At 45.3% G+C, this 18,427-nt stretch overlaps 1 protein-coding gene across 1 annotated transcript in view; it reads right to left on the bottom strand.

Annotated features, from left to right (window-relative positions):
• Nucleotides 1-18,427, bottom strand: part of LOC106578032 (high affinity immunoglobulin gamma Fc receptor I-like) — an 80,048-nt gene that overhangs the window by 22,625 nt on the left and 38,996 nt on the right. The window lies entirely within an intron of this gene.

The raw sequence follows: 18,427 nt of genomic DNA on the forward strand, positions 1-18,427 counted from the left end.
TGTATTGGTTATTCCTGTAGAGTGCCGAGGTCTGTTGCTATGGTCCTACATGCATGACACTATTTCTGTGACTACAGGTTCCATGTCCTAATATGAAGGCAATATGATGGCGGTGGCTAAATGCCAGAGGTGATGAGCCATTAAGAGGAGTTACTATGAGTATGACGTAAAGAGGACAAATGTATAAAGTATTCTGTGCCAAGACTGAAAGGCAGTTGTATTCATGATCCAGCTCCGCTTTTATTATGAAGTAATAAAAAGTCTATTTGAACTCACATGCTCCGGTATTTGTGAAATATGATTGACCAAATATTTCCACGACAATGGTTTCAGAACAGTGTGTGTATATTTTAATGTAGGCGCTGTATGCCAGCGGAAGGGTTTGCATGAGTTCTCGTGCATGCTCATTGTTCAGTGTGGTTGAGGTACATGAAAAACCAGCCCACTTGTGTGTTTTCGGGAGGAAGTGGGCCCCTGACTACTGCCAAAGGTCCCCTTCTATGTTTCAGGTATCATCTTGTGTCACTTCCTGCATGGTGGTCTCCGTGACAGAAACACAGTCTGTCTGTCTGTCTGTCCACATACAGTGCATTCAGAAAGCATTCAGACCCCTTGACTTTTTCCAAATTTAGTTACATTACAGCCTTATTCTAAAATGGATTACATGTATTTTTTTCTTCATCAATCTACACGCAATAACCCATAATGACAAAGTGTCGAGGCACAGATCTGGGGAAGGGTACCAAAACATTTCTGCAGCATTGAAGTTCCCCAAGAATACAGTGGCCTTTATGGTAAAGTGGCCAGATGGAAGCCCCTCCTCAGTAAAAGGTACATGATAGTTCGCTTGGAGTTTGTCAAAAGGCACCTGAAGGACTCAGAACATGAGAAGCAAGATTTGATGATCTGATCTGATGAAACCAAGATTAAACTCTTTGGCCTAAATTCCAAGTGTCACGTCTGGAGGAAAGCTGGCACCATCCCTACGGTGAAGCATGGTGCCATAAATCACTATGACCTTGTCTGTAGGATTTGAGGCTATGAGCTAGACCTGGTCAAGTAGTTTACACATGGAATGTAGTACAGTAATGGAAATTAAGAATAATTTGGTAAAGCATGGCACTTGAGACACCAGGGTTGTGGGTTCGATTCCCTTGGGTGACCAGTACGAAGAAGTATGAAAATGTATGCAGTCACTGTAAATAACTCTGGGTAAGAGCATCTGCTAAATTACAGAAAATGTACAACATTTACATTTCCATGTAAATACCCCACACTGATGTTGACCTTTTGCTTACCTGGAAGACCTCCTAGCAAACCCATTTCAGTTTTGGAAAGTAGGAGATCTTACGACCATGTTCTTGAAGCCTGTCATTTGTGTGTGTTGGTTGTAGACCTACAGTAGTTTAATGTTAAAGTATAGTGAGAGGTCGTTGCTATCTTAGATGAGAGGGGTTATAAAATGTTGCACATTACAATTTTTATCAGAGAACGGATGTCATGTCCCAAGTTATTTCTGTTAGTATTTCCTGATGTTGCAACTGAACTATAACTGATCAACCTAAAGTAGTAGTTTGGAGAGTTATCTTTTGACATTTCTGTTCTATTCTATAATATTCTATAACAGTCTATAATATTATATTATGTTTTATTACCAGGGGTATTTCAATGTCATGTCAGACATTCAATTATAGTTTTGCTATCAGCAATGTGGTTCAAACTGAAATGTTGCCACCCTAGAACTTTTCCTGGTTTGTTAAAGAGGAAGTGATACACAGTACCAGTACTGACCAGCTCCTCAGAACTGCTGCAGAGAGGATATGACATTAGAAAACTGTCCAATTCAGGCACACCCTTCCCTAAAAAGTCATTATGAAATCTCAATGTGTCTTCAGCTGATGGGGTACGGCAATTGAACTAAGCTCATGAGGCATTTATAAGTTACATTGTTCATGGTCCTCAAATGAAACTGGTATACTTTCCTATTTATCCTTTATGTAACAGCCACTTGCAGCCTGTGGCGCGATTTTCAAAACCTTAAAAATCCTATTACTTCAATTTCTCAAACATATGACTATTTTACAGCCATTTAAAGACAAGACTCTCGTTAATCTAACCACACTGTCCGATTTCAAAAAGGCTTTACAACGAAAGCAAAACATTAGATTATGTCAGCAGAGTACCAAGCCAGAAATAATCAGACACCCATTTTTCAAGCCAGCATATAATGTCACCAAAACCCAGAAGACAGCTAAATGCAGCACTCACCTTTGATGATCTTCATCAGATGACAACCCTAGGACATTATGTTATACAATACATGCATGTTTTGTTCAATCAAGTTCATATTAATATCAAAAACCAGCTTTTTACATTAGCATGTGACGTTCAGAACTAGCATACCCCCCGCAAACTTCCGGGGAATTCGCTAACATTTTACTAAATTACTCACGATAAACGTTCACAAAAAGCATAACAATTATTTTAAGAATTATAGATACAGACCTCCTCTATGCACTCGATATGTCCGATTTTAAAATAGCTTTTTGGTGAAAGCACATTTTGCAATATTCTAAGTACATAGCCCAGGCATCACGGGCTCGCTTATTTAGACACCCGGCAAGTTTAGCACTCACCATAATCATATTTACTATTATAAAAGTTTGATTACCTTTTGTTGTCTTCGTCAGAATGCACACCCAGGACTGCTACTTCAATAACAAATGTTGGTTTGGTCCAAAATAATCCATCGTTATATCCGAATAGCGGCGTTTTGTTCGTATGCGTTCCAGACACTATCCGAAATGGTAAAGAAGTGTCGCGCGCATGGCGCAATTCGTGACAATAAAATTCTAAATATTCCATTACCGTACTTTCGAAGCATGTCAACCGCTGTTTAAAATCAATTTTTACGCCATTTTTCTCGTAGAAAAGCGATAATATTCCGACAGGGAATCTCCTTTTCGGCAAACAGAGGAAAAAATCACAAAGGCGGGGGCGGTCGGGTCACGTGCATAAGCCCAGAGTCCCTTGATCGGCCACTTGAGAAAGGCGATAATGTGTTTCAGCCTGGGGCTGGAATGACGACATTCTGTTTTTTCCCGGGCTCTGAGCGCCTATGGACGACGTGGGAAGTGTCACGTTAGAGCAGAGATCCTTAGTAAAAGATAGAGATGGAAAAGAAGTTCAAGAAATGGTCAGACAGGCCACTTCCTGTAAAGGAATCTCTCAGGTTTTGACCTGCCATTTGAGTTCTGTTATACTCACAGACACCATTCAAACAGTTTTAGAAACTTTAGGGTGTTTTCTATCCATATGTAATAAGTATATGCATATTCTAGTTACTGGGTAGGAGTGGTAACCAGATTAAATCGGGTATGTTTTTTATCCAGCCGTGTCAATACTGCCCCCTAGCCCTAATTAAGCTATTTTTATTCCTCCGCCAGTTTTGATCCTTTGTATTGGGCAGACAGACAGTTCCCTACCTCCTCCCGCTGCCACCTGCCTCCTCCATTTTTGGGGTAATGCTGTAATCAATTTGTTGTACTCTTGGATTGAGCAGACCTTTCTGTACAATTCTGATAACTCCATGAAGGACACAACTCTACCATTCCAATTTGTAATATCATTTAAGAACAAAATACCCTTTTCAAACATCTTTCCCATAAATACAGGTATTTTATCAACCAGCACATTTGAGTTCAGCCATAATATCTGTTGTAATATTTGTTCTATTTTTTCAGGGGGATGAAATTGAAATTGTAGCCAGCTCTGCAATACTTGTTTGAAAAAGAGAGATACTTTGAAAAAAGTATAATTTTCAATTAATCAAAAATGATACATGGCAATCTGCACAAAGCCAAAAAGGCAATTTTTAAACAATGGATGAGCTTTTCTTAGTAATCTACTTGAGAACCATTTAGGGTTCAAATAAATCTTTTGAATGAGTGAAGCTTTTAGAGAGAGCTTATATATTTAATAATCTCAACCCACCCAATTCATATTCATTATATATTTAGGCACGTTTTATTTTGTCTGGTTTAGCATCCCAGATAAAGCAAAATATTTTTTGCTCATATGATTTCAAAAATGAATCATCAGGAGTATGCAGCGCCATAAGTAAGTGAGTAAAATGAGATATGACTAAGGAGTTAATCGGGGCAATTTTTCCATAAATAGACAGGTATTTACCTCTCCATGGTTGCAAGATCTTGTCTATTTTCACAAGTTTTCTATTGAAAGTCATTGTGGAGAGCTTATTTAGATATTTTGTGATATGAATACCGACTATGTCTACTTCACCATCAGCCCATTTTATAGGTAAACTGCAGGGTAATGCAAATGTTGTATTTTTTAAGGATCCAATATGTAATATTGTACACTTATCAAAATTAGGTTTTAGTCCAGAGTTCAGAAAGGTTATCTAGATTTTCAAGTGAGATATTACAGGGATCTAGCTTGCGGTCTTAATATAAAACTTGAGTCATCGGCATACATGGACACCTTTGTTTTTAAGCCTTTGATTTCTAATCCTCTAATGTTGTTATTGGATCTGATTTTAATAGCTAGCATTTCGATGACCATAAAAAATAGATATGGTGACAGCGGACACCCTTGTTAAACTCCTTTTGACAATTCAAAACTCTCTGAGAAGTAGCCGTTATTTACTATTTTACACCTGGGGTTGCTATACATTATTTTTACCCATTTTATAAGAGAATTACCGAAATTGAAAAAATCCAGGCATTTATAAATAAAATCCAGTCTTACTTTATCAAATGCCTTTTCAAAGTCCGCTATAAATAACATTCCTGGCTTCTTATATGTTTCATGTGCCACGTCCTGACCAGTAAAAGGGTTCATTTGGCATTGTAGTATGGTCAGGGCATGGCAGGGAGTGTTGTTTCTGTGTGTTTTGGGGTTTGTTTGTTTCCAGGGGATATGTTCTAGTTTTCTTTTTCTATGTTCATTTTCTATGTGTGGCCGAGTATGGATTCCAATCAGAGGCAGGTGTCTTTTGTTGTCTCTGATTGGAAGCCATACTTAGGCAGCCTTTTTTTCCTTTGGGTTTGAAGGGTGGTTATTTTCTGTATAGCCTGGATGCCTTATGGAACTGTTTTTCATCGTTTGTTTATATTGTTTAAGTGTTTTCATCGAATAAATTCAGTAGGAGCACTTTACTCGCTGCGCCTTGGTCTGTCCATCACGACGCATATGACATCATGGTGTTCTATTATTTCTAGTAGTTGTCGTATATTATCTCCAATGTATTGTCCATGTAAAAAACCTTTCTGATCAGGATGAACAATACTTTGTAAAACCCTTTTAATCATGAGTGCTATGCATTTTGCTAGTATTTTTTACATCATAACATTGAAGTGTAAGGGGCCTCCAGTTTTTTAGATAGACTGGGTCTTTATATTTGCAATCTGGGTCTTGTTATAACAATAGAGAATCAGACCTTCCTGCTGAGTACCTGACATACTAGCATTTCTATAGGAGTATTAGGAGTATAGGTGTCATGTCCTGACCAATATTTAGGTATTATTTGTATAATATTTTGGTCAGGACGTGGCAGAGGTATATTTGTTTTGTATTTTTGGGGTTTTGTGTGTGGTGTAGTGGGGTGTTAGTTGTTGGTATAGGTTCTAGGTTTGTTTTTCTATGTATAGTTAATTGGGGTTGGACTCCCAATTGAAGGCAGGTGTGTTGAGTTGCCTTTGATTGGGAGTCCTATATAATAGGGTGTGTTTGTCTTTGTGTTTTGTGGGTAGTTGTATTTTGCACTGCGTTATTTATGCCTGTAAAACTGTCACTAGTCTTATTTCGTTTTATTGTTTTTCCTCCGTGTTCACATTCGTTTAATAAATTAAGATGATGAGCACTAACTCCTCTGCGTATTGGTCCACATTCTCCGACGATGATTTCGCTATATTGTCTAGCGACGAAGAAATCTGTAACAGAACTACCCACCACAACAGGACCAAGCAGCGGAGTAAAGAGTGGGACGCGGAATACATGGATTATTCTGAAAAGTGGACTTGGGAAGAGATACTGGCCGGATTGGGCCCGTGGAAGAAGGCTGGGGTGGAACAGGAATGCTACATTGGGACACGTCTGGCTAGGAAGCCGGAGAGGCACCCCCAAGAAATCTTTTGGGGGGGGCACACGGGTAGTTTGGCTGGGCGTAGGAAGAGCCATAAGCCAGCTACCCGTGAGTGCAGGAAGGGGCGAAGAAGGTGGAGAGTGCCATGTTTCGCCGAGGTGCGCACTATCTCGCCCATACGCACGCACAGCCCAGTCCGCCCAGTACCAGCACCCCGCTTGTGCAGGGCTACTAGTTCCATCCAGCCAGGACGGGTTGTGCAGGCGGTGCGATCACGGCCACCTGTGCACCTCCATGGATCAGTCGTTCCGGTTCCTGCCTCTCAGAGTATCCCGGGAGTGAGTACTCCCAGTCTAGCACGACCAGTACCAGCAACCCGGACCAAGCTTCCAAATAGTCAGCCTAGTCCTGTTCAGCCTGTTCCCGCTCCCCGCACTATCCCTAAGGTGCGTATGCCCAGACTGGCACATCCAGTACCAGCCCCACGCATCAGGCATCTAGTGCGTCAGCCCAGCCTCGCCAGTCTGGTGCCACCCTAGCTGCTCGCCAGTCAGGAGTCGCTAGAGCTGCCCGCCAGTCAGGGGTCGCCAGAGCTGCCCGCCAGTCAGGAGTCGCCAGAGCCGCCCGCCAGTCAGGAGTCGCCAGAGCCGCCCGCCAGTCAGGAGTCGCCAGAGCCGCCCGCCAGTCAGGAGTCGCCAGAGCCGCCCGCCAGTCAGGAGTCGCCAGAGCCGCCCGCCAGTCAGGAGTCGCCAGAGCCGCCCGCCAGTCAGGAGTCGCCAGAGCCGCCCGCCAGTCAGGAGTCGCCAGAGCCGCCCGCCAGTCAGGAGTCGCCAGAGCCGCCCGCTAGTCAGGAGCTGCCAGAGTGGCCCGTCTGCCCGGATCAGCCAGAGTGGCCCATCTGTCCGGATCAGCCAGAGTGGCCCGTCTGTCCGGATCAGCCAGAGTGGCCCGTCTGCCCGGATCGGCCAGAGTGGCCCGTCTGCCCGGATCGGCCAGAGTGGCCCGTCTGCCCGGATCAGCCAGAGTGGCCCGTCTGCCCGGATCAGCCAGAGTGGCCCGTCTGCCCGGATCAGCCAGAGTGGCCCGTCTGCCCGGATCAGCCAGAGTGGCCCGTCTGCTCGGAGGGGTCTGTTTGTGACCCAGAACCGAAGGGGTCTACCTGTGACCCGGAACCAAGGGGGTCGGCCTGCGACCCGGGACTGAGGGAATCTGCTTGTGACCCAGAACCGGGTGAGTCTGGCTACGATCCCAAATTTGAATTAAGTAACTGTGACTGTAATGAGTCTGCCTACAGACCGGGACCGAAGGAGTCGGCCTACGACCTGGAACCGAAGGAGTCTGCCTACTGTCCAAAGCCAAGCAAGTCTGTCTACGGTCTGGAGGGCAGTAGGCCAGAACCGGAGCCACCTCCAATATAGGTGGGTTGGGGAGGGGGGGTGTAGCACAGTGCCGTCGTTGACGGCAGCCACCCTCCCTTCCCTCCCTTTAGTTTAGGGGGTTTATTTTGTATTGGGTTTTCTTTATGTTGGTGCATTCGGTGTATGCACCTTTAGGGGGGGTAATGTCACGTCCTGACCAATATTTAGGTATTATTTGTATTATATTTTGGTCAGGACGTGGCAGAGGTATATTTGTTTTGTATTTTGGGGTTTTGTGTGTGGTGTAGTGGGGTGTTAGTTGTTGGTATAGGTTCTAGGTTTGTTTTTCTATGTATAGTTAATTGGGCTTGGACTCCCAATTGAAGGCAGGTGTGTTGATTTGCATTTGATTGGGAGTCCTATATAATAGGGTGTGTTTGTCTTTGTGTTTTGTGGGTAGTTGTATTTTGCACTGCGTTATTTATGCCTGTAAAAATGTCACTAGTCTTATTTCGTTTTATTGTTTTTCCTCCGTGTTCACATTCGTTTAATAAATTAAGATGATGAGCACTAACTCCTCTGCGTATTGGTCAACATTCTCCGACGATGATTTCGCTATATCGTCTAGCGACGAAGAAATCTGTGACAATAGGAGTATATAGGAAGAATTTTGTGCATTTTTCTCCATATTCCATCCAGTTTGCTGTCAGGTCCTGACCAGAGTAAGTTGTAATTTTCTATGGTAGAGTAGGTCAGGGCGTGACAGGGGGTGTTTTTGGTTTTTGTTCTATGTTTTCTATTTCTATGTTCAATTCTAGTTTTCTATTTCTATGTTGTTGTTTTTTTTGCATGACCTCCAATTAGAGGCAGCTGGTTGTCGTTGTCTCTAATTGGAAGCCATATTTAGTTGATGTTTGCTGCACTTGTGTTTTGTGGGTGATTATCGTTTGAGTAGTGTGTTTACCTCTCTGCGTCACGGTTTGTTGTTTTGTAATTTAAGTTTATTTTGTGTTTTTCGTTCGGTTTCACTATTTTAATAAATTATGTGGAACTACGAAAACGCTGCATCTTGGTCCGCTCCTTCGAACAGCCGTGACATTTGCTTTGTTTGTAATATATTACATAAGATCGTTCTTGAATAAGTTCCTCAAGTTCTTTCTGTATTTCCTCTAACTTATTTTGTATCTCTGTAGTTTCGTTTTTATTGCTATCTACCTGTACTATTAGTTCATGGATTACCCTTGTTAGTCTTGTCTCCTTAGCCAGAAACTGCTTTTTATTATTGATGAATATTGAATTGAATGACCCCTGCAGGTACATTTGAAGGTATCCCAAACAATAAGGGGATTTACTGAAGCTATATTATACTGGAAAAATTCAGTTATAAATGATTTTGTCTTAGTTAAAAAATAAGTCTTAATTCATTCCTATTGAGATTTGTGTGTCTGGGGTATTTGTTATTTGTTGTAGTGTGGTGGTTAAGTTCTTTACTATCAAATGAGAGAGAGACAAACTTATCACACAAGTCAGAGTTATACTTAAACTAAATCTTTAATAAGAGCTTTGCAATAGCAATGACTTGTCAATGATTCACCATTTCTAATGATCCGTTGAGAGTGGCGAGACAAAAGTACAAAGGTCTTTTATAGCCAAGATACACCCCTTTCAACCTACATGACGAACAACAGATACATAGAATGGGTCACAAGGTTAAGATCTGTATGAAAGATACCTATAAAACATAGCAGACAGTATCTGCTGTGTCAACAGTTTTCATTGTATAGACCAGTGTCTGGCCCTCCCTGCTACAGTCTAGAGCAGAAACATGAACTCCTTCTCTGGAATGCTCTTTAGGTTTTATCACCCAAAGACATCATAGATCTCCTTTCAGTGTTATCTCCCAGAGGCCCATCCTCAGTAGAACACACACACAATAGTTAACATAATACTCTATTCTGTCGAATAAAACAACCAATTGTTGCTTTAAAAGCATTTTATAGCAACATGACATTCCCCCATTTTGAGAGTCCTCTCAACTTAAAAGAAAATTACAAGATTTAAAAACATTCATACATTCATATGTAGAAAATATATTCCACATAAACCAAGAATCACAAAAACAATAACTCATTGCATGGGGTTCCTGCACATGACCAGCTGCCAAAGCACTGGCTCAGCCACCTTCCAAAAAACTCAGCACAGTCTCCTATTTCAACCCCCAACACATTTTCTAAGCACTCTAACAATTTGTCTGGGAAGGTTATTATACACAGTCACCTGCACGAACCCATGAAGAAAAACAAAAATGCATACAGTTTATAAGATTCAAAGCTATATCTTCCATAGACAGTGAAAAGCACATATTTAATGCATAATGCAGTGCATGCAACAATGGAGTTTAATAAAATAAGCTTTAGTTATCTATCACACTCCAATGGATCAGCATAGTATGGTGGAAATGACTAAAATTTCCATATCTTGTTGGAAAAATCCAGGTAGTGACTACATTTTATTCCATTGGTGCCTAATGAACATGACCCAAGACAAGCATCATGATCCCACTATTTATAAGGCAATGCCTATAGATCAAATAGATTAGGATCAGTTTCACTCTCCAGATCAGAGTTCACCCTCTCCATTCACCATGGCATACTTAGAATAATGTCAACATCTTTAGTACAGCACAACAATGAAAACAATCAATCCCTAATACATTAATTGCTTCACTCATATAGATATTAACATACTCAACTCAAATCAATCCTTCAGTTTTAAAAATCATTCAATTTCCAAATCAAATCATAATTAGAACCCAATTAATTATCCAACCAAAACTTAGAATGACATTACTCAGTTATTCAAATTGGTCCTACCACTCAAAGTAAAAAAACTCAATTTAACACACATCAACATTGGCAGAATGTACATTTACATTAACATTCAGTATAATTGTCACGTTCTGACCATAGAAAGATGATATTTTCTATGGTAGAGTAAGTCAGGGCGTGACAAGTTTTTTTCTGATTTCTTTTTCTATGTTGTCAGATTCTAGTGTTGTATTTCTATGTTAGTTTTGTTTGAGATGATCTCCAATTAGAGGCAGCTGGTCCTCTTTGTCTCTAATTGGAGATTATACTTAAGTAAAGTTTTTTCCACCTGGGTTTGTGGGAGATTAGTTTTGAGTTCGTGTATGTTAACTCTGCGTCACGGTTTGTTGTTTTTGGTATTCAGTTGATATATATGTACTGCATAGTTTCACAGTGTAAATAAAATGTGGAACGAAACACACGCTGCACTTTGGTCCGCTTCTCCTCTCTACGACAACCGTGACAGAATCTCCCACCAACAAAGGACCAAGCAGCGTGCTCAGGAGAAACAGGAATGGACATGTGAGGAAATTCTGGACAGGGAAGGACCCTGGAGTCAGGCTGGGAAGTATCGCCGTCCGAAAGAAGAGATTGAGACAGCGAAAGCGGAGCGGCGATATTACGAGGCACTATATAAACCACGAGGCAAGTGTGAGAGGCAGCCCCCCCAAGAAATTTGAAGGGGGGGCACACGGGGAGATCGGCAGAGTCAGGGTGGAGACCTGAGCCATCTCCCCGTGCTTACCGTGGGGAGCAAGTGAAGAAGCAAGCACCGTGTTATGCGGTGATGCGCACTGTGTCGCCAGTGCGCTTTCACAGCCCGGTGCGATCTGTGCACGCGCCCCGCATTGGTCGAGCTAGGTTGAGCATTCAGCCAGGAAGGGTGGTGCCAGCTCGGCGCTCATGGTCTCCAGTTCGCCTTCTCGGTCCAGGATATCCTGCGCCGACTCTGCGCACTGTGTTGCCTGTGTGCCTGCACAGCCCAGTTCATCCTGTGCCTGCGCCCCGCACTTGCCGGGCTAAAGTAAGCATACAGCCAGGACGGGTTGTGCCAGCTCTACGCTCGAGACCTCCAGTGCGCCTCCACGGCCCAGTATATCCTGTGGCTGCCCCACGTACCAGGCCACCAGGGCGCCTGCCTAGTCCAAGGTGTCCTGTCCCTGCTCCCCGCACTCACCCTGAGGTGCGTGTTACCATTCTGGTGCCACCTGTGCCAGCCCCATGCATCAGGCCTCCAGTGCGCATTCCCAGTCCAGAGCTTCCAGCTACAGTTCCCAGTCCAAAGCTTCCGGCGACAGTTCCCAGTCCAGAGCTTCCAGGGACAGTTCCCAGTCCAGAGCTTCCGGCGACAGTTCCCAGTCCAGAGCTTCCGGCGACAGTTCCCAGTCCATAGCTTCCGGCGGCGTTCCCAGTCCAGAGCTTCCGGCGGCGTTCCCAGTCCAGAGCTTCCGGCGACAGTTCCCAGTCCAGAGCTTCCAGGGACAGTTCCCAGTCCAGAGCTTCCGGCGACAGTTCCCAGTCCAGAGCTTCCGGCGACAGTTCCCAGTCCAGAGCTTCCGGCGACAGTTCCCAGTCCAGAGCTTCCGGCGACAGTTCCCAGTCCGGAACCTCCTGAGACGGCCCGCAGTCCGCAACCTCCTGAGACGGCCCGCAGTCCGGAACCTCCTGAGACGTCCCGCAGTCCGGAACCTCCTGAGACGTCCCGCAGTCCGGAACCTCCTGAGACGGGGGTACTGTCACGTCCTGACCATAGAAATATGTTATTTTCTATGGTAGAGTAGGTCAGGGCGAGACAAGTTTTTTTTTCTATGTTTTCTTTTTCTATGTTGTCAGTTTCTAGTTTTGTATTTCTATGTTGGTTTTGTTTGGGATGATCTCCAATTAGAGGCAGCTGGTCCTCGTTGTCTCTAATTGGAGAGCATACTTAAGTAGGGTTTTTTTCCACCTGGGTTTGTGGGAGATTAGTTTTGAGTTTGTGTATGTTAACTCTGCGCCACGGTTTGTTGTTTTTGGTATTCAGTTGATATACTTGTACTGCACAGTTTCACAGTGTAAATAAAATGTGGAAAAAAACACATGCTGCACTTTGGTCCGCTTCTCCTCTCTACGACAACCGTGACAATAATTATCCCACAATTCTACTATTAACAAGAAATCCCCAAACCGACTAAGTGAAACATCAGAGCAAGGCACTTAACCCTAATTGCTCCTGTATATAACTCTGGATTAGAGCGGCTGCTATATTACTGAAATGTCAAAACTAAAAAATGAACGAACCAACATTCAATACACAATACAATGCAGATAAAATTGCTGTAGCTGCAGATAAGATCCATCATCATTACACCATATCATTGTTTCAAAAGCTGTTACAGTAATACACAATTAACTTGTTGGGTCTAGGGGGCAGTATTTTCACGGCCGGATAAAAAACGTACCCGATTTTTACTGGTTACTACTCTTGCCCAGAAACAAGAATATGCATATTATTAGTAGATTTGGATATAAAACACTCTAAAGTTTCTAAAACTGTTTGAATGGTGTGGGTGAGTATAACAGAACTCATATGGCAGCCAAAAACCTGAGAAGATTACAAGCAGGAAGTGGCCTGTCTGACAATTTGTGTTCCTTCTGTGTTATCTCTATTGAAATTACAGTATCTTTGCTGTTATGTGACACTTTCTATGCCTTCCATTGGCTCTCTGAAGGTGCTAGAAAGTGGATTGGGGCATCTGCTGTCTCTGGGCAAGGTACATGAACTCTGTTTGAGAGTGGTCTGTCTGGTGGCTCAGAGACAGGAGATGTGCGGTCAGGAGAGACCACCATTTTGTTTCTTTCTCTATTTGAATGAATACAAAGTTGACCGGTTGGAATATTATCGCTATTTTACGAGAAAAATCGCATAAAAATGTATTTTAAACAGCGTTTGACATGCTTCTAAATACGGTAAAGGAACATTTAGAAAAATTTTGTCACAAAATGCGCCCGCGCGTCGCCCTTTGAATATTGACCTGAACGCACAAACAAAACGGAGCTCTTTGAATATAACTATGGATTATTTGGAACCAAAACAACATTTGTTGTTGAAGTAGAAGTCCTAGAAGTGCATTCTGACAAAGAACAGCAAAGGTAATCCAATTTTTCTTATAGTAAATCTGAGTTTGGTGAGTGCCAAACTTGGTGGGTGTCAAAATAGCTAGCCCGTGATGGCGAGCTATGTACTCAGAATATTGCAAAATGTGCTTTTGCCGAAAAGCTATTTTAAAATCGGACATAGCGATTGCATAAAGGAGTGCTGTATCTATAATTCTTAAAATAATTGTTATGTTTTTTTGTCAACGTTTATCGTGAGTAATTTAGTAAATTCACCGGAAGTTTGCGGTGGGTATGCTAGTTCTGAACGTTACATGCTAATGTAAAAAGCTGGTTTTTGATATAAATATGAACTTGATTGAACAAAACATGCATGTATTGTATAACAATGTCCTAGGAGTGTCATCTGATGAAGATCATCAAAGGTTAGTGCTGCATTTAGCTGTGGTTTGGGTTTATGTGACATTATATGCTAGCTTGAAAAATGGGTGTCGATTATTTCTGGCTGGGTACTCTGCTGACATAATCTAATGTTTTGCTTTCGTTGTAAAGCCTTTTTGAAATCGGACAGTGTGGTTAGATTAACAAGAGTCTTGTCTTTAAAATGGTGTAAAATAGTCATATGTTTGAGAAATTGAAGTAATAGCATTTCTAAGGTATTTGAATAACGCGCCACGGGATTACACTGGCTGTTGAGTAGGTGGGACGATACCCTAGAGAGGATAACCTCTGACCCCCACTCCTTTCCAGGAAGTGACCCTGGCATTGGTGACCCCTCTCCCTCAGTGGGGTCAAAGTCTACAATCCCTGGGGGAGGGTCTGGGAGAGTTCCCATGGTGACCCTGGTGTGTCTGTGTTCCACTGTTGGGCCTGGCTATCACTCTGGGAGTCCGCAGTGATTATATAACCATTATACTGAACCCTGACCCTTTTACACTGCTGAACCCTTTTACACTGCTGAACCCTTTTACACTGCTGAACCCTTTTACACTGCTGAACCCTTTTACACTGCTGAACCGAGCTGGACTGGTCCGCCATAGTTGCTGGCCTGGAACTCTGCTGAAAAGAACAATTTGCAAAGAAAATATCTGTAATGATTTCGTTAGAAGTATCAGAGTCAGGCGCAGGACACAGGGATGAGTGCAAACAAAACGTGTTTACTCAAAACCATAATAAAACTTCTCCCACAGCAATAATACATCTTTGGGAGAAACACCTCCAACAACCACAAAACAGGAAACAATCACGGACAAGACAAACATGGAAGCCAGAGGGTTAAATAATGAACATAATCAGGGAATCATAAACAGGTGTGTATAATTAAGACAAAACCAAACGAGCAGGGAAACAGATCGGTGGTAACTAGTAAGCCGGTGACGTCGACCGCCGAACGACGCCCGAACAAGGAGAGGGGCCGACTTCGGCGGAAGTCGTGACAGTACCTCCCCCTTGACACGCTCCAGCAGCGCACCGACACCGGCCTCGGGGACGACCCGGAGGACGGGGAGAAGGACGATCCGGACGGAAGCGGTGAAACTCCTGGATTAACGATGGGTCCAGGATGTCCTCCGCCGGTACCCAGCTTCGCTCCTCCGGGCCGTACCCCTCCGGGCCATACCCCTCCTGCTCCACGAGGTACTGAAGGCCCCTCGCCCGACGTCTGAAGTCCATAATGGCTCGTACTGTATACGCCGGGGCCCCCTCGATGTCCAGAGGGGGCGGAGGAACCTCCCGCACCTCAGATTGCTGGAGCGGACCAGCCACCACCGGCCTGAGGAGAGACATATGGAACGAGGGGTTAATATGATAATCAGGGGGGAGTTGTAACCTATAACAAACCTCATTCAATCTCCTCAGGACTTTGAATGGCCCCACAAACCGCGGACCCAGCTTCCGGGAGGGCAGGCGAAGGGGCAGGTTTTGGGTCCAAACCGGGGCCTCACTGCGGTGGCTGTCGGCACTCGCCTTTTGCCGCCTGATGGCTCATTGTAGACGTACATGGGCAGCGTTCCATGTCTCCTCCGAGTGCCGAAACCATTCATCCACCACAGGAGCCTTGATCTGGCTCTAATGCCATGGTGCCAGGACCGGCTGATAACCTAGCACACACTGAAAAGGGGTAAGATTAGTAGAAGAGTGGCGTAGGGAGTTTTGGGCCATCTCCACCCAGGGGATAAACGACGCCCACTCTCCCGGCCGGCATGGCAATAGGACCGCAGAAACCTACCCACCTCTTGGTTGACTCTTTCCACCTGCCCGTTACTTTCGGGGTGGAAACCTGAGGTAAGGCTGACCAAGACCCCCAGGTGTTCCATAAACTCCCTCCAGACTCTAGACGTAAATTGGGGACCCCGATCAGACACTATGTCCTCAGGCACCCCGTAGTGCCGGAATACATGGGTGAACAGGGCCTCCGCTGTTTGTAGAGCCGTAGGGAGACCGGGCAAAGGAAGAAGACGGCAGGACTTAGAAAACCGATCCACAACGACCAGGATCGTGGTGATACCCCGTGACGGGGGAAGATCCGTCACAATCCACCGATAGGTGTGACCACGGTCGTTGCGGACGGGAAGGGGTTGTAATTTCCCTCTGGGCAGATGTCTAGGTGCCTTGCACTGTGCGCATACCGAACAGGAGGAGATGTTAACCCTCACGTCCTTAGCTAACATGGGCCACCAGTACTTCCCCGCACTGCAGCGCACCGTCCGACCGATACCAGGATGACCAGAGGAGGGTGATGTGTGGGCCCAACAGATCAAACGATCGTGAACCTCAAACGGAACGTACACACGCCCAACAGGACACTGGGGGGAATGGGTTCTACAGGTGACGCCCGTTTCTTGTCCGCGTCCACCTCCCATACCACCGGTGCCACCAGGCAAGAAGCTGGAATTATGGGAGTGGGCTCATTGGATCGCTCCTCTGTATCATACAGCCGGGACAGTGCGTCTGCCTTCACGTTCTGGGAACCTGGTTTGTAGGAAAGGGTGAAAACAAAGCGTGTGAAAAACATAGCCCACCTAGCCTGGCGAGGGTTCAGTCTCCTCGCTGGCCGAATGTACTCTAGATTTCTGTGGTCAGTCCAAATGAGGAAAGGGTGTCTAGCTCCCTCAATCCAATGTCTCCACGCTTTCAGAGCCCCGACAACAGCCAACAACTCCCTATCCCCCACATCATAGTTTCGCTCTGCCTGGCTGAGCTTCTTCGAAAAGAACGCACAGGGGCGGAGTTTTGGTGGCTTACCCGAGCGCTGATATAGCACAGCCCCTATTCCAGCCTCGGATGCGTCCACCTCAACTATGAACGCTAAGGAGGGATCAGGATGCGCCAGCACTGGACTTGTGGTAAACAGAGCCTTCAGGTTACCAAAAGCTCTGTCCGCCTCAGCCGACCACCGCATTCGCACCGGTCCTCCCTTCAGTAAGGAGGTAATGGGAGCCGCCATCTGGCCAAAACCTCGGATAAACCTCCGGTAGTAGTTGGCAAACCCTAAAAACCGCTGCACCTCCTTACCGTGGTTGGAGTCAGCCAATTACGCATGGCTGAAATGCGGTCAGTCGCCATCTCCACCCCTGACGCGGACAAACGGTACCCAAGGAAGGAGACGGACTGTTGAAAGAACAGACATTTCTCCGCCTTGACGTAAAGGTCATGCTCCAACAGTCGACCAAGCACCATGCGTACAAGGGACACATGCTCAGAGCGGGTAGTGGAGTATATTAGAATGTCATCTATATAAACCACTACACCCCACCTATGCAGGTCCCTGAAGATCTCATCCACAAATGATTGGAAGATGGATGGAGCATTCATTAACCCATATGGCATGACGAGGTACTCATGGTGCCCAGAAGTGGTGCTAAATGCCGTCTTCCACTCATCCCCTCCATTGATACGCACCAGGTTGTACGCGCTCCTGAGGTCCAATTTTGTGAAGAAGCGCGCCCCGTGCAATGACTCTGTCATACTAGCGATAAGAGGCAGCGGGTAACTGTATTTTACCGTAATCTGGTTCAAACCTCAATAGTCAATGCACGGGCGTAAACCTCCATCCTTCTTCTTCACAAAAAAGAAACTCGAGGAGACAGGTAAATGGAGGGCCGAATGTATCCTTGTCCCAGAGATTCGGTGACATATGTCTCCATAGCCGCCGTCTCCTCCTGTGACAGAGGATACACATGACTCCTGGGAAGTGCAGCGCCCTCCTGGAGATTTATCGCACAATCCCCCGGTCGATGGGGTGGTAATTGAGTCGCCTTCTTTTTACAGAAGGCGATTGCCAAATCGGCATATTCGGGGGGAATGTGCATGGTGGAAACCTGGTTTGGACTTTCCACCGTAGTAGCACTTAAGGAAACACCTAAACACCTCCCTGAACACTGACAGGACCATCCCTTGAGAACCCTCTGTTGCCACGAAATAATAGGATCATGAGAAGCCAACCAGGGAAGACCCAACACAACGGGTAAAGGCAGGAGAGTCAATCAGAAAGAGACAAATTCTCTCCTCATGACACCCCTGCGTTACCATAGCAATGGGAGCTGTGACCTCCCTAATCAGCCCCGACCCCAAAGGACGACTATCTAGGGCATGTACAGCGAAGGGAACATCAATGGGAACATTAGGAATCCCTAATCTATGAGCCAAGGTCCGATCAATAAAGTTCCCAGCTGCGCCTGAATCTACTGGCGCCTTATGCTGGGAATGCGGCGAAAACCCCGGAAATCCTATAGATAACCACATGTGAGCAACAGGGGGGTCTGGGTGAGTCGTGTGCCTACTCACCTGAGATGAACCACCAGTGTTCCACCTACCACCTCGACTTCCTGGAGAACCTCCCCAGCACCGACCAGCAGTGTGCCCTCTGTGGCCACAGCTAGTGCATGGAATGGTTCCCCCTCCGGTCTCCCTCGTACCAGCCCCTCCCAACTCCATAGGTGTTGGGTCTAAGGGGCTGGGGGATGGAACCAACGGACCCCGATCCGGACGTCCGCGGGAGGCCA

Source organism: Salmo salar, chromosome ssa18, assembly GCF_905237065.1.
Source record: "Salmo salar chromosome ssa18, Ssal_v3.1, whole genome shotgun sequence".
NCBI classification, from domain to species: domain Eukaryota; kingdom Metazoa; phylum Chordata; class Actinopteri; order Salmoniformes; family Salmonidae; genus Salmo; species Salmo salar.